The sequence below is a fragment of the Aedes albopictus genome, unplaced genomic scaffold (assembly GCF_035046485.1).
Source record: "Aedes albopictus strain Foshan unplaced genomic scaffold, AalbF5 HiC_scaffold_293, whole genome shotgun sequence".
NCBI classification, from domain to species: domain Eukaryota; kingdom Metazoa; phylum Arthropoda; class Insecta; order Diptera; family Culicidae; genus Aedes; species Aedes albopictus.
Window position 1 is genome coordinate 1,875 of NW_026917083.1, and position 14,195 is coordinate 16,069.

Genomic DNA, 14,195 nt, shown 5'->3' on the forward strand with positions numbered 1-14,195 from the left:
GGTTTTTCAAGGTTTGAAGGGGTTGTTCATACTAAATTTATTATATACCGTCAAACGGGGTTACTTGCAACAGCGGAGTAACTTGCAACACGATGATGCACATTACATGTGAACTATTTTCTCATAATAATGAAAGCTAGTATGTTCCACTATTCCGGTTATCAAAATTATCAATACAAAAGATCGTTTTAGTGAAAAAAATCAGTTTTGTTTCTTTGTTAATTATTAAGCTACACTGGTTGCCCGTGTAGCTGCCGGCTTAGAATAGCACTACGGACCACCTGTTCCGGGGGTAAAAGTCCACCAAACAGGTAACCCCAATCCAAGGTGTCAGGCGACCCGTGCTGAGGGATGAATGGTTGAGGGGGTTTAAAAGATGCTCAATCTTTAACGGAGCCCGTAGCGTGGGTAGATCGCCTTTTTGGGTTGCGTTGCGGTGATAGATCTACCAAACCGAAATCTAGTGTCGTCCTAATTTTCAGTTTTGGAATATGTGTTCTGGTAATTAAAGGCGTTATAGTTTTTAGTCCTTGCTACTGGTGTTGTGATGACTTCCAGTCTTTGAATAAAACTAAGTTTACCAACTTTACTTTGCATATAGTTAAAAACCTCACCATCTGAGGCTAAACTCAATGCAAAGGAAATCAAATTGGGTTAGGGATCCATGTATGTACTAACTCTTCGAAGACTGGAAAGTGCTAGTACGCAAGGAACATACTAGAATCCTTATTGCTGAACACATGTTCCATTATTGGAATGATATTGCTGCTAATGTTAAAACCCGGGTCCTACTGGGGAGAATTTAGCAGTAAAACAAGGGTGATGCTAGGTTTCCGATGCATGGCCAATATCAGTACTCTTGTTTTGTTTTCTAAGAAAACAAAACAAAAACTGTATCAAAATCGATACTTTATTGCCCCTCAATGGCAATTGAGTAATGCGACATGCACTACACTAAGGATACGGGTAATGTCACAATAGATCTAAAAACTGGTCGCAGTGACAAACCCGAACAGGAATAAAAAAAAAAAAAAAGCTACACTGTTAAAACGGTTTGCTCATTTTATGCCATAAAAACACGTATGAAAATCGTGCTGTACCTCTCTCTTATGGTAAGTGCGATCAATCTGATGACCTTCCTTGCAGTTAGGGTATCTAATAGTAAGCTTACCTGAACAATAAAAGTTTGATAAACTTATCGACTAAGGGATGTAAAAAATCATTATCGGATTCGACAACCACTATGGGGTAACTTGCAACAGTTGAAATTAACAAAAAGAAATGTTTTTTATTTTCGTTTCACGATATTTCTGATAGAAATGGATCATTTATTAATTACGTAACGCGCTCATTTTCAAAAATCAACTCAATTTAACAATTTTTTTGAACGATACCTTCAAACATTGTTAGGGACTTCCGTATTTTGAAATTCTATTCATGTTGACCTTGTTGAAAGTTTAATTCAGTTTTTGGACACTCTAAAACAATCAGCAATATCAATTCTGAACCTAGATGGAGAAAATTATTTCAGCTGAATGCACAAACCAACGGCTACAATATTTACAAAGTTGAATGGGTGTTGTTTAAATCATGCTATTTTAGCTGAAAAAGACAAACACCACTTCAAACTGCGTCCTTTAAAAGATACGTTAAGCCCAGGTTAATCATCAACTTCAAACTGAATATTACCTAAAGATGACTCACTCCAAATTTTCAAGAAATTACGTTAAACAATGTTAACATTTTGTAACTAGTACTGAGTCACGATATATTATATATTTGAGTGACGTGAGACCTGCCGTGAAACGATGTGCTCTCGCTTGTAACAACTACCAACCCTTTCATGAAATATCATATTTTAGTTGGTTAGTGAACATCTATTCAATATATTTTTCATGCATCACATCAAAAATTCATAATATGACCAAGTTCTAGAATGTTAGTGCAGCTTAGTGGTAGCTAACTTAGCTTCATGTCATGTGTTGCAAGTTACCCCACATATGGGGTAACTTGCAACAAGCATGTATTTCGTACCTCCCGATTAGGTGGCAACGTATTTTGGTAAATCAAGTCCTGCATAGTATTCTACTAGTGGTAATTAGTGTACACGATGCTTTACAGTATATTTGAATTATTTAGATTTTCAATGATATTGCTTCAAAGTCGAAAAGTGTTGCAAGTTACCCCATTTGACGGTATCGCTTATTTCAATAAATAGAGCAAAATTTTTCTGCATGATATTATCTACCACTTCACCGAAGACACCATTTAGTTATCGTGGCTTATGTAGAAAACAGATTTTTTTTATCTATTTTTTGAGTAACATTATCAAAAAACAAAACTTATCAAAAGTTGCTCATAAAAATATGTAACTACTTTGCAGAACATCACATATTATTTTCACATTTTCACACTCAAAATGTCCACGATCGTATTTTTCGCGATTTCAACCACTGTGCGTTGTTAAAATAAACATACACTAATATTTGGTGTTATAGGGGAAATTGTGTATTTTCGGCAGTTTTGTTCTCTTCGTCATGGGCGGATTTTTGAATGTTGTGGAACACTGAGTTGGCCTCAAATTCATCCCATCCAAGCTGAATTATACGACAAAGTTTCAGGAAATGTTGCCAACAAAAACCCCCAATGCGAGGAGAACAAACTTGCCGATAATACCCATCGTCACCCTATGTGAACAGTTTTTGCTTTCGAAAAACCATAGAATACGTATTTCTTGTTTACATTTTTCGCTAGCATTTACAAGTTCTAATAGTTACCAGAATTGTAAACGATTTATGGTTTGTGATATTTGGCAGTTACTCGAAGAGATTGATGATAGATATTATCAAGAGCTGTCAAGCAACACATAAAAGACATACATCAGAGTGTTCGATTCTTATCAGAAAATGTATATGTACATTCTAGCGGCCATTTGTGCTCATAAAGGCTGGACAGAAATGTTACCGGAAAATATAAATTGTATGGTTTTTCAAAAGCGAAAATACAAATACTTACAAATAACAACACATATCATTGTATCGACGATTCATTGACGCCAATCAATAGAAAAATCATTATAAAAACAATGAAAAAACATTAAGATATATTGTTTTATTTCGAGAAAAGCCCTAAAAATTTCTCATAAAAACACAATTGATTCTATTGTTTTACGCAAAAAAAATGTATGAAAAATACTCAAAATTTGGTTAAGACATAATGTTCGCGAACATACGCTCCCAACGAGGGCAGCATCCAAAGCTGCGCAACCCACTCCAATCATCGTATTGGAACCGTCACCAAGCATCGTCACAAGGCACACACACTCACACGAGCCGACGGGACAGCTGCGACTAACAACGAGAGAGTGAGTGCCGTGAGATCCTGCCGTGAGTGCAGTAGCGAACCCCGCCGCCGCAGCCGTCGTCATCGTCATCATCATCATCGACTCTCGTCGTCGTCGCCCTGCAGGTAGCGTGCTGATGATGGTTCCACACATGTCGCGTTATTATTGTTTCTACGTGATTTTTTTAGATTTTCTATGAAAAATTACCATTTTTAATGAGATATCTCGCAAAGTGGCAAAAAAGTCAGAGCACAAAAAAAAGTTGAATTAAAATTCTATCTTATACAGGTCAATTGATTAGTTGCTCTTTGTCTCTTCGATAGTTAAATTGTGTTTGAAAATTGTGAGAACACTTTTTAAGGTTAAAATTAACACGAAGTTAATTCTGTTTCAAAATGGTTTTCGTGGCTTGGAATGTTCATGTGACTGCGACAGCGTTTATAGAAATAATTATTATGCACCTTTCTAATGGATTTTAACGTTTTCGAAACTTCTCGAGACTTTTCAGGGTATCGCATAATAGAAAAACGATTCTTGAACATAAAAAAAGCAAAACTAAAAATGAAAATATGATATCGCTGTCTCAAACCAAAAGATGTATTTTCTCAATACCAAAAAACGCATATAAACATTCCAAGCAACGAAAATTCTTTAAAAGAGATTCAACGATTTTTTTTGCAACTTTGCGAGATATCTCATTATTAAAAATGGTCATTTTTCATAGAAAATCTAAAAAATCACATACACACTAAGATCAGCTCGGTATTTTCCCCATCTTTTTACTGAGTTCTCAACAGCAGAATTAACTCGGTATGCTCGGTTATCCCTTTTGCTGAATACTCTGTAAAAGAGTTAACGAGCTCTGCAAATGAACTGTCAAAAATTACAGATGAACAGTGAATATCGTTACTGATGAACGGTAAATATTGATTACCGAATGTACCGAGTTAAATCTGCTGTTGAGAGCTCAGTAAAAAGATAAAAAAAATGCAGAACTCAGCGAAAAATTTACTGAGCTGGAAAATTGGAATCTTAGTGTGTAGAAACAATAATAATATGGCAACACTGTCTTCAGAAAAAAGATGCATAATAACATACTGAACAAGTGTTCAGAACATCAAGAGCCATGAAAACCTGATCCAAGAAATATATAAAGGATTTAGTGGTTTTTCAAGGTTTGAAGGGGTTGTTCATACTAAATTTATTATATACCGTCAAACGGGGTTACTTGCAACAGCGGAGTAACTTGCAACACGATGATGCACATTACATGTGAACTATTTTCTCATAATAATGAAAGCTAGTATGTTCCACTATTCCGGTTATCAAAATTATCAATACAAAAGATCGTTTTAGTGAAAAAAATCAGTTTTGTTTCTTTGTTAATTATTAAGCTACACTGGTTGCCCGTGTAGCTGCCGGCTTAGAATAGCACTACGGACCACCTGTTCCGGGGGTAAAAGTCCACCAAACAGGTAACCCCAATCCAAGGTGTCAGGCGACCCGTGCTGAGGGATGAATGGTTGAGGGGGTTTAAAAGATGCTCAATCTTTAACGGAGCCCGTAGCGTGGGTAGATCGCCTTTTTGGGTTGCGTTGCGGTGATAGATCTACCAAACCGAAATCTAGTGTCGTCCTAATTTTCAGTTTTGGAATATGTGTTCTGGTAATTAAAGGCGTTATAGTTTTTAGTCCTTGCTACTGGTGTTGTGATGACTTCCAGTCTTTGAATAAAACTAAGTTTACCAACTTTACTTTGCATATAGTTAAAAACCTCACCATCTGAGGCTAAACTCAATGCAAAGGAAATCAAATTGGGTTAGGGATCCATGTATGTACTAACTCTTCGAAGACTGGAAAGTGCTAGTACGCAAGGAACATACTAGAATCCTTATTGCTGAACACATGTTCCATTATTGGAATGATATTGCTGCTAATGTTAAAACCCGGGTCCTACTGGGGAGAATTTAGCAGTAAAACAAGGGTGATGCTAGGTTTCCGATGCATGGCCAATATCAGTACTCTTGTTTTGTTTTCTAAGAAAACAAAACAAAAACTGTATCAAAATCGATACTTTATTGCCCCTCAATGGCAATTGAGTAATGCGACATGCACTACACTAAGGATACGGGTAATGTCACAATAGATCTAAAAACTGGTCGCAGTGACAAACCCGAACAGGAATAAAAAAAAAAAAAAAGCTACACTGTTAAAACGGTTTGCTCATTTTATGCCATAAAAACACGTATGAAAATCGTGCTGTACCTCTCTCTTATGGTAAGTGCGATCAATCTGATGACCTTCCTTGCAGTTAGGGTATCTAATAGTAAGCTTACCTGAACAATAAAAGTTTGATAAACTTATCGACTAAGGGATGTAAAAAATCATTATCGGATTCGACAACCACTATGGGGTAACTTGCAACAGTTGAAATTAACAAAAAGAAATGTTTTTTATTTTCGTTTCACGATATTTCTGATAGAAATGGATCATTTATTAATTACGTAACGCGCTCATTTTCAAAAATCAACTCAATTTAACAATTTTTTTGAACGATACCTTCAAACATTGTTAGGGACTTCCGTATTTTGAAATTCTATTCATGTTGACCTTGTTGAAAGTTTAATTCAGTTTTTGGACACTCTAAAACAATCAGCAATATCAATTCTGAACCTAGATGGAGAAAATTATTTCAGCTGAATGCACAAACCAACGGCTACAATATTTACAAAGTTGAATGGGTGTTGTTTAAATCATGCTATTTTAGCTGAAAAAGACAAACACCACTTCAAACTGCGTCCTTTAAAAGATACGTTAAGCCCAGGTTAATCATCAACTTCAAACTGAATATTACCTAAAGATGACTCACTCCAAATTTTCAAGAAATTACGTTAAACAATGTTAACATTTTGTAACTAGTACTGAGTCACGATATATTATATATTTGAGTGACGTGAGACCTGCCGTGAAACGATGTGCTCTCGCTTGTAACAACTACCAACCCTTTCATGAAATATCATATTTTAGTTGGTTAGTGAACATCTATTCAATATATTTTTCATGCATCACATCAAAAATTCATAATATGACCAAGTTCTAGAATGTTAGTGCAGCTTAGTGGTAGCTAACTTAGCTTCATGTCATGTGTTGCAAGTTACCCCACATATGGGGTAACTTGCAACAAGCATGTATTTCGTACCTCCCGATTAGGTGGCAACGTATTTTGGTAAATCAAGTCCTGCATAGTATTCTACTAGTGGTAATTAGTGTACACGATGCTTTACAGTATATTTGAATTATTTAGATTTTCAATGATATTGCTTCAAAGTCGAAAAGTGTTGCAAGTTACCCCATTTGACGGTATCGCTTATTTCAATAAATAGAGCAAAATTTTTCTGCATGATATTATCTACCACTTCACCGAAGACACCATTTAGTTATCGTGGCTTATGTAGAAAACAGATTTTTTTTATCTATTTTTTGAGTAACATTATCAAAAAACAAAACTTATCAAAAGTTGCTCATAAAAATATGTAACTACTTTGCAGAACATCACATATTATTTTCACATTTTCACACTCAAAATGTCCACGATCGTATTTTTCGCGATTTCAACCACTGTGCGTTGTTAAAATAAACATACACTAATATTTGGTGTTATAGGGGAAATTGTGTATTTTCGGCAGTTTTGTTCTCTTCGTCATGGGCGGATTTTTGAATGTTGTGGAACACTGAGTTGGCCTCAAATTCATCCCATCCAAGCTGAATTATACGACAAAGTTTCAGGAAATGTTGCCAACAAAAACCCCCAATGCGAGGAGAACAAACTTGCCGATAATACCCATCGTCACCCTATGTGAACAGTTTTTGCTTTCGAAAAACCATAGAATACGTATTTCTTGTTTACATTTTTCGCTAGCATTTACAAGTTCTAATAGTTACCAGAATTGTAAACGATTTATGGTTTGTGATATTTGGCAGTTACTCGAAGAGATTGATGATAGATATTATCAAGAGCTGTCAAGCAACACATAAAAGACATACATCAGAGTGTTCGATTCTTATCAGAAAATGTATATGTACATTCTAGCGGCCATTTGTGCTCATAAAGGCTGGACAGAAATGTTACCGGAAAATATAAATTGTATGGTTTTTCAAAAGCGAAAATACAAATACTTACAAATAACAACACATATCATTGTATCGACGATTCATTGACGCCAATCAATAGAAAAATCATTATAAAAACAATGAAAAAACATTAAGATATATTGTTTTATTTCGAGAAAAGCCCTAAAAATTTCTCATAAAAACACAATTGATTCTATTGTTTTACGCAAAAAAAATGTATGAAAAATACTCAAAATTTGGTTAAGACATAATGTTCGCGAACATACGCTCCCAACGAGGGCAGCATCCAAAGCTGCGCAACCCACTCCAATCATCGTATTGGAACCGTCACCAAGCATCGTCACAAGGCACACACACTCACACGAGCCGACGGGACAGCTGCGACTAACAACGAGAGAGTGAGTGCCGTGAGATCCTGCCGTGAGTGCAGTAGCGAACCCCGCCGCCGCAGCCGTCGTCATCGTCATCATCATCATCGACTCTCGTCGTCGTCGCCCTGCAGGTAGCGTGCTGATGATGGTTCCACACATGTCGCGTGGGTTCTACGCGCGCGTAGAACTTTCCACGTGGTTCTGGAATACCACATTTTTGGTATATATATGCGACCCGTTCCCAGAAGCGAGTTAGTTGAATTCCAAAAGTGAAAGTGATAAGCGTTCGCGTGGCTTTAAGGCTCAAGCATTCGTCATCATTTTTCGGAAAATAAAAAGCAGTTTTCTCGCTGCAAATCAAGACAAGGATCATGAAAATATATTCACTGCATTATATTCCTCATGTGGAGTACAGTGAATATATTTTCATAGCAAGAACTTTTGTTTTGAACGAAAAAACTGCTTCCAAATGTTTGATGATGACGATGATTTCAATGACGAAAAGTTCAACGTTAACAACGCGAAGTGAAATTAATCCAAGTGTAAATAGCAGTTAGAGAATAAAGTAGTGAAGTTGTGAAAGTGATCCAGTGAATTTCTCTCCCTATCCGAAACGAAACCTGTTCTCTTCTGCCGTGCTATACCCCCCAATACAGTCCAGTGTTCTTGCCAAAATTTCTTGTGTTCATTGCCGAACACAAATTTGGTCCTTCGAGCCGGATCAGGATCCGGTAGTGTGTGAAAGCGTGCCGCGTGGCTTGAACAACGCGGTAGTGTGTCGTTTAAAAAGCGTGCCGCGTGGCTTCGACAGCGCGGTAGTGCGTAGTTTCAGAAGCGTGCACGTAGCTTCAACAGCGTGCTGTGCAGTGCAAAGCGTGGACGTGGCTTCGACAACGTCCATATCCGTGTCGGTCCGCGAGAGTAAACCGCGTCGTCGCGTTGTGACTTAATCCATCGTTCCGGAATTCGTGTGGTGTCGATTCCATCCGGTCCGACAAGCGCGTCGATTTTCGTGGTATCCCGAGTGAGTCCACCGTCGCGTAGTGCTACCTTCCGTCACTCCGGACATTCTGTGATAGTGTTCCATCCGTTGTGACAAGCGCGTCGGTTCCCAGCCAATAGGCGATTGATTCCATCGTCGCGTAGTGCTTTGTGTCCGTCGCTTCGGAATCTTCAAGTGATTTCTTCCGTCCGTGGCGACACACGCGTCGGTTCCAGTAATCGCATCCAGTAGAGCGAAGTTCCCGTTTTCCGCCGTAGTGTTGGGCATTGCATCCATCGCTTCGGAGTCCGTGCTCTCTTCCATCCGCTGTGTCAAGTGCAGCGGAATCTCAGTCTACATTTTCGTTGCTGACCCGTGAGAGACTCGATTAAGATGCCGCCCAAGAGAACACCAGTGAAGAAGGTGCCAGATCCTGCTGATAACGGAGAACTGAGAGCACTGTTCCTCAACCGTGGAGCTGCTCAACGAAATGTTAGCCGAATCCAGACCATCCTGGAACAGGCCGAAGCAGACAGCGTCGAGCTAACCTCAGCCAAGATTAAGGTGTACCAACGAAGCGTCGAGAATGCCCACACCGAGTACACCCGATTCCATCAAAAGATCATCGCCCTGTCCCCGCCAGATGGACTTGAGGAACAAGAAGAGTGCTACCACAAGTTTTTGGACCTGTACGAGGACGTGTCTGTGCTGCTCGAGAGCCGGAACGAGAAGTTGACTGCGCCATCAACTCAGCAGCCTTCGTACGTCACAAACCAACAACCGATCATCGTTCAGTCGCAGTCCTTCGGTGCTCCACTGCCAACCTTCGATGGTCATTATGAAGCATGGCCTCGCTTCAAAGCCATGTTTCAGGATCTGATGCAGCGCTCATCAGATTCGGACGCGGTGAAGCTATACCACCTGGAAAACTCCTTGAAAGGAGATGCCGCTGGTGTGATCGACCTGGAGACGTTGCAGGACAACGATTACCAGCGTGCATGGGACATCCTGGAGGAAAGGTTTGGTAACAAGCGACTAATCCTAGAATCGCACATTCTGGGCCTCCTAAACATGAAGAGGATGACTAAAAAGTCGTCGAAGGACCTCCGGAGGCTCATCGATGAGTGCACCCGTCACGTTGAGAACCTCATGAAGCTTGGTCAACCGCTTTCAGGAATGTCGGAGTTGCTCGTGGTGACTGTGCTCACTCGTGCCTTAGATGATCAAACCCGTGAGTTGTGGGAAGCTTCAATCGATCAGACGAAGCTACCAGTGTACGAGCAGACGATCGAGTTCCTGAAGCAGCGATGCATCATTCTGGAGAGATGCGAGAACAGTGCACCCATCGTATCCCCGAATCCTAAGGTCTCCAACCAGAAGCCACCAGCGTCTAAGTTAGTGCCTTCCAAGTCATCATACGCAGTGTTCATGTCGTCGACGTATGTGTGCGACTTCTGTTCTGAACAGCACCAGAATTTCAAGTGTTCCGTGTTCCAGAAGCTGTCCATGGATCAGCGTGAAACCATGGTGAAAAAGCTAAGCATTTGTTTTAATTGTTTGCGAAAGGGCCATCGTAGCTTAGCGTGTTCCAACAGTAAATCATGCAGGAAATGTTCAAAGAGACATCACACGTTGCTCCATTTCGAACGCAGGGGGAATCCAGCAAAACGTGCGGATACACGGAAGCCTTCTGAAGCCATCCCAGTATGTACCACCCTAGTAAGCAGTATAGCAGGCAAGCACATCCAACCAGTGCCGGTGCGGAAGTTAGTGAAAAACATCGACGATTATCCACCGAAGAGTAGGCGGATAAGCAGTTTCATCCAGAACCCTGAGCAAGTTTTCCGGCCGCTAGTAAGGCCACCGCCTTCCTTTGAGGGACAGCAGCAGCCAACAACCACTGGAATTGGAACTGCATTCCAACGGGCGGGAGTTTGTTCGCGAACATACGCTCCCAACGAGGGCAGCATCCAAAGCTGCGCAACCCACTCCAATCATCGTATTGGAACCGTCACCAAGCATCGTCACAAGGCACACACACTCACACGAGCCGACGGGACAGCTGCGACTAACAACGAGAGAGTGAGTGCCGTGAGATCCTGCCGTGAGTGCAGTAGCGAACCCCGCCGCCGCAGCCGTCGTCATCGTCATCATCATCATCGACTCTCGTCGTCGTCGCCCTGCAGGTAGCGTGCTGATGATGGTTCCACACATGTCGCGTGGGTTCTACGCGCGCGTAGAACTTTCCACGTGGTTCTGGAATACCACATTTTTGGTATATATATGCGACCCGTTCCCAGAAGCGAGTTAGTTGAATTCCAAAAGTGAAAGTGATAAGCGTTCGCGTGGCTTTAACAACGCGAAGTGAAATTAATCCAAGTGTAAATAGCAGTTAGAGAATAAAGTAGTGAAGTTGTGAAAGTGATCCAGTGAATTTCTCTCCCTATCCGAAACTCATCCGTTCTCTACTGCGCTGTCATACAGTCCAGTGCCTTTGCCTAAATTTCTTGTGTTCATTGCCGAACACATAAAGACCATCATTTTTTATTGTAAAAGTACCATTTACCATTCACTGAATGGTATAAAACAATAGTGGTGATGGTGAGTATACTGTGCAAATTACAATACGTTTAATGGTAAATACTTGTTTCGAAAAAAAAGGGTGTAACAATAAAATTTCATATTTTCAAGAAATGTTTTATTATGCCTCTCAAGAAAAATCAGAATATGGCGATTATCTACCACTAGTTGCTAACATAAGCGCGACGGTCACTAATAATAACAACATCACCAGATTCTAAAAGTGTTTTATTCCATTACATGGGGTTTGACAGCAAGCACACTCATTTCACTGAGCCACTCTTGCCGTTCATCACAAATACATTCAAAAACATCTGTCACTTCGCAAAACCCACGTGCTTTTGTTTTGGGCGGGAACATATTTTCTTTTGTTTTGTCTTGCGATTGTCACTGCGGCTATATGCCTTGCGGGCGTACGACCGCCGCCGGACTCTAAAAAAGATAAGCGCGACAATATCAGGGTGTATAGGAAATTTTCAAAATATTAAAACCATGAAATGTGTGGTTGTGTTTCGAGAAAAAAATATGTTTGTGGATTGTTACGATACGTACCCGAAAAAAAAGTACAATAGAAAAACCGGACATTGCACAATGGTCCGAATCCACGTTTTAACAGGAAAAAAATCCGTATCTCTGTTTTCGTTAATTTTAGGCGTTTGGTGTCTTCAGAGAAGTTGTTTGAATTTGTTTGCTGCATCTTTTCCAAAAATTTTTGATTAGGGTGGTCCTCGTCTTAACTCAAATCTGGAATAGAACTTTTTAATTTTAAGTCATACGCGATCAAGTTCTTCAGCAAAGATGTAGGCAATGCTATTTCGAGCAACTTTGCCGAATACGCCGTTTATCTAGCTCTTCATTTGAACATCGTAGGTCAATTTTAAGTTTTGACTTAGGGTGAGCCCCCAAAAAACGGTTTTTTCGCAATATCTTTTTAATTTGATTTTTTTTCGAAGATGTGAGCTTCGGAGCATTTGAAGAGCAAGTAATGACGCATATTTGTTCTGAACATTGCATGTTGCTAGGTCTTGTCATTCAAATGTTATGTGCAATTTTGACTTAAAAACAACGATGTCCTAAAATGCTTGTATCTCATGGAGCTGGTAAAATAAAAAAAAGTTCTTTAGGCGGAATTTGGAAAGTCACATATAAAGCCAAATTTGGATCAAAAATTACAAGAACGTTATTTTTTAAATTGGAATAAATCGACTCCAAAAATCCCCTTAAAAATCGAAAAACTTCATATAACTCATACAATTTTAAAGATAGAGTCCAACTGTCTTCGGAAGAAATGTGGGTTTCTACCATACCTAAAAGTTTTCCATACACGAGTTTTTTGTAAAACGTGAAACAAAAGCTTGAAATTGATAATTTGGTTTTAAAGAATATGATCGTTCTGATTTCCTAGAAAAACATAGCATGTACCCCTAAGAATCAAATTATCAATTTCAAGCTTTTGTTTCACGTTTTGCAAAAAACTCGTGTATGGAAAACTTTCAGGTACGGTAGAAACCCACATTTCTTCCGAAGACAGTTTGACTCTATCTTTAAAATTGTATGAGTTATATGAAGTTTTTCGATTTTTAAGGGGATTTTTGGAGTCGATTTATTCCAATTTAAAAAATAACTTGGCTTTTTTATGTGACCTTCCAAATGCCGCTTAAAGAACTTTTTTTATTTTATCAGCTCCATGAGATATAAGCATTTTAAGACATCGTTGTTTTTAAGTCAAAATTGCCAATAACATTTGAATGACAAGACCTAGCAAGATGCAATGTTCAGAACAAATATGCGTCATTACTTGCTCTTCTGGATTCGCTGGTTGGGTCACGACTGCGACCCGATTAGCGAATCGTGTTCGTCCGTTGGGGCAACTGACAACTGAACAAAATGCTGTAACCACACACAAGTGACGACAAATACGTCACAAAACACTCACATACTTGCACAAACGTTCGGTACATAGGAGCTGCGATGCGATGGCGGTCATACGTCAAACTCATTTTGACATCGATTTTGACATTGACAGTGCTTTTAGTTGGGTTTTGCCCCAATAAGTGAACATTCAACCATCGAGACATCCCATCTAACGAGCTCTCAACGAGCGAATCGGCACTGTAATGGTAAAAGCAGCAAAACAAAAACAATACAATGTAACGTTTTCAACCATATAGTAAATTGTAAATGAGATTTTTACAATGAATTGTATAGGTTGTTAAGTATCGTAACAATACAAAAAAAGATTTTTTTTCCTCATATTTTTTTTTTGCTAAACCATAGATTTCATTGTAAATCAATTGTTGTAAATACTGATACGTGGGTTCAAATGTACTGTTCATTGAATGGTATATGTATAATTTCAAACAAAAAAGGTGCAGGGAATGTATTGTTTTGAATACTAATTTCAATACTGGATTTACATTACATTGAAAGGTCTTGGAAAGTTCTCATTGGTTGTTCTTTTCCAACTGATATTCAATTAACATCGAATGTATTGAACAGTAGTGCGAATCCAAGTGCCAATCAGTTTATAACAGCCTGTAGATTTTTTACACGCAAACGTATGCATTGTATGAGGCACTTAACATAACAGCGTGCTTAACCGTTAATGCAATATTTGAGGCACCCTTTTGACTAAAATTTGAAATACATAACAAACGTTAACGTCGAAGTAACCTATATAAACTCAGAGATTGACTCATGGGAAAACTTATAAGCATTGTATTACGATACATTTTATTGTAGTTGGTACAATGGTACATGAATGGTTTTCTCCAAATATGCTAAGGTTG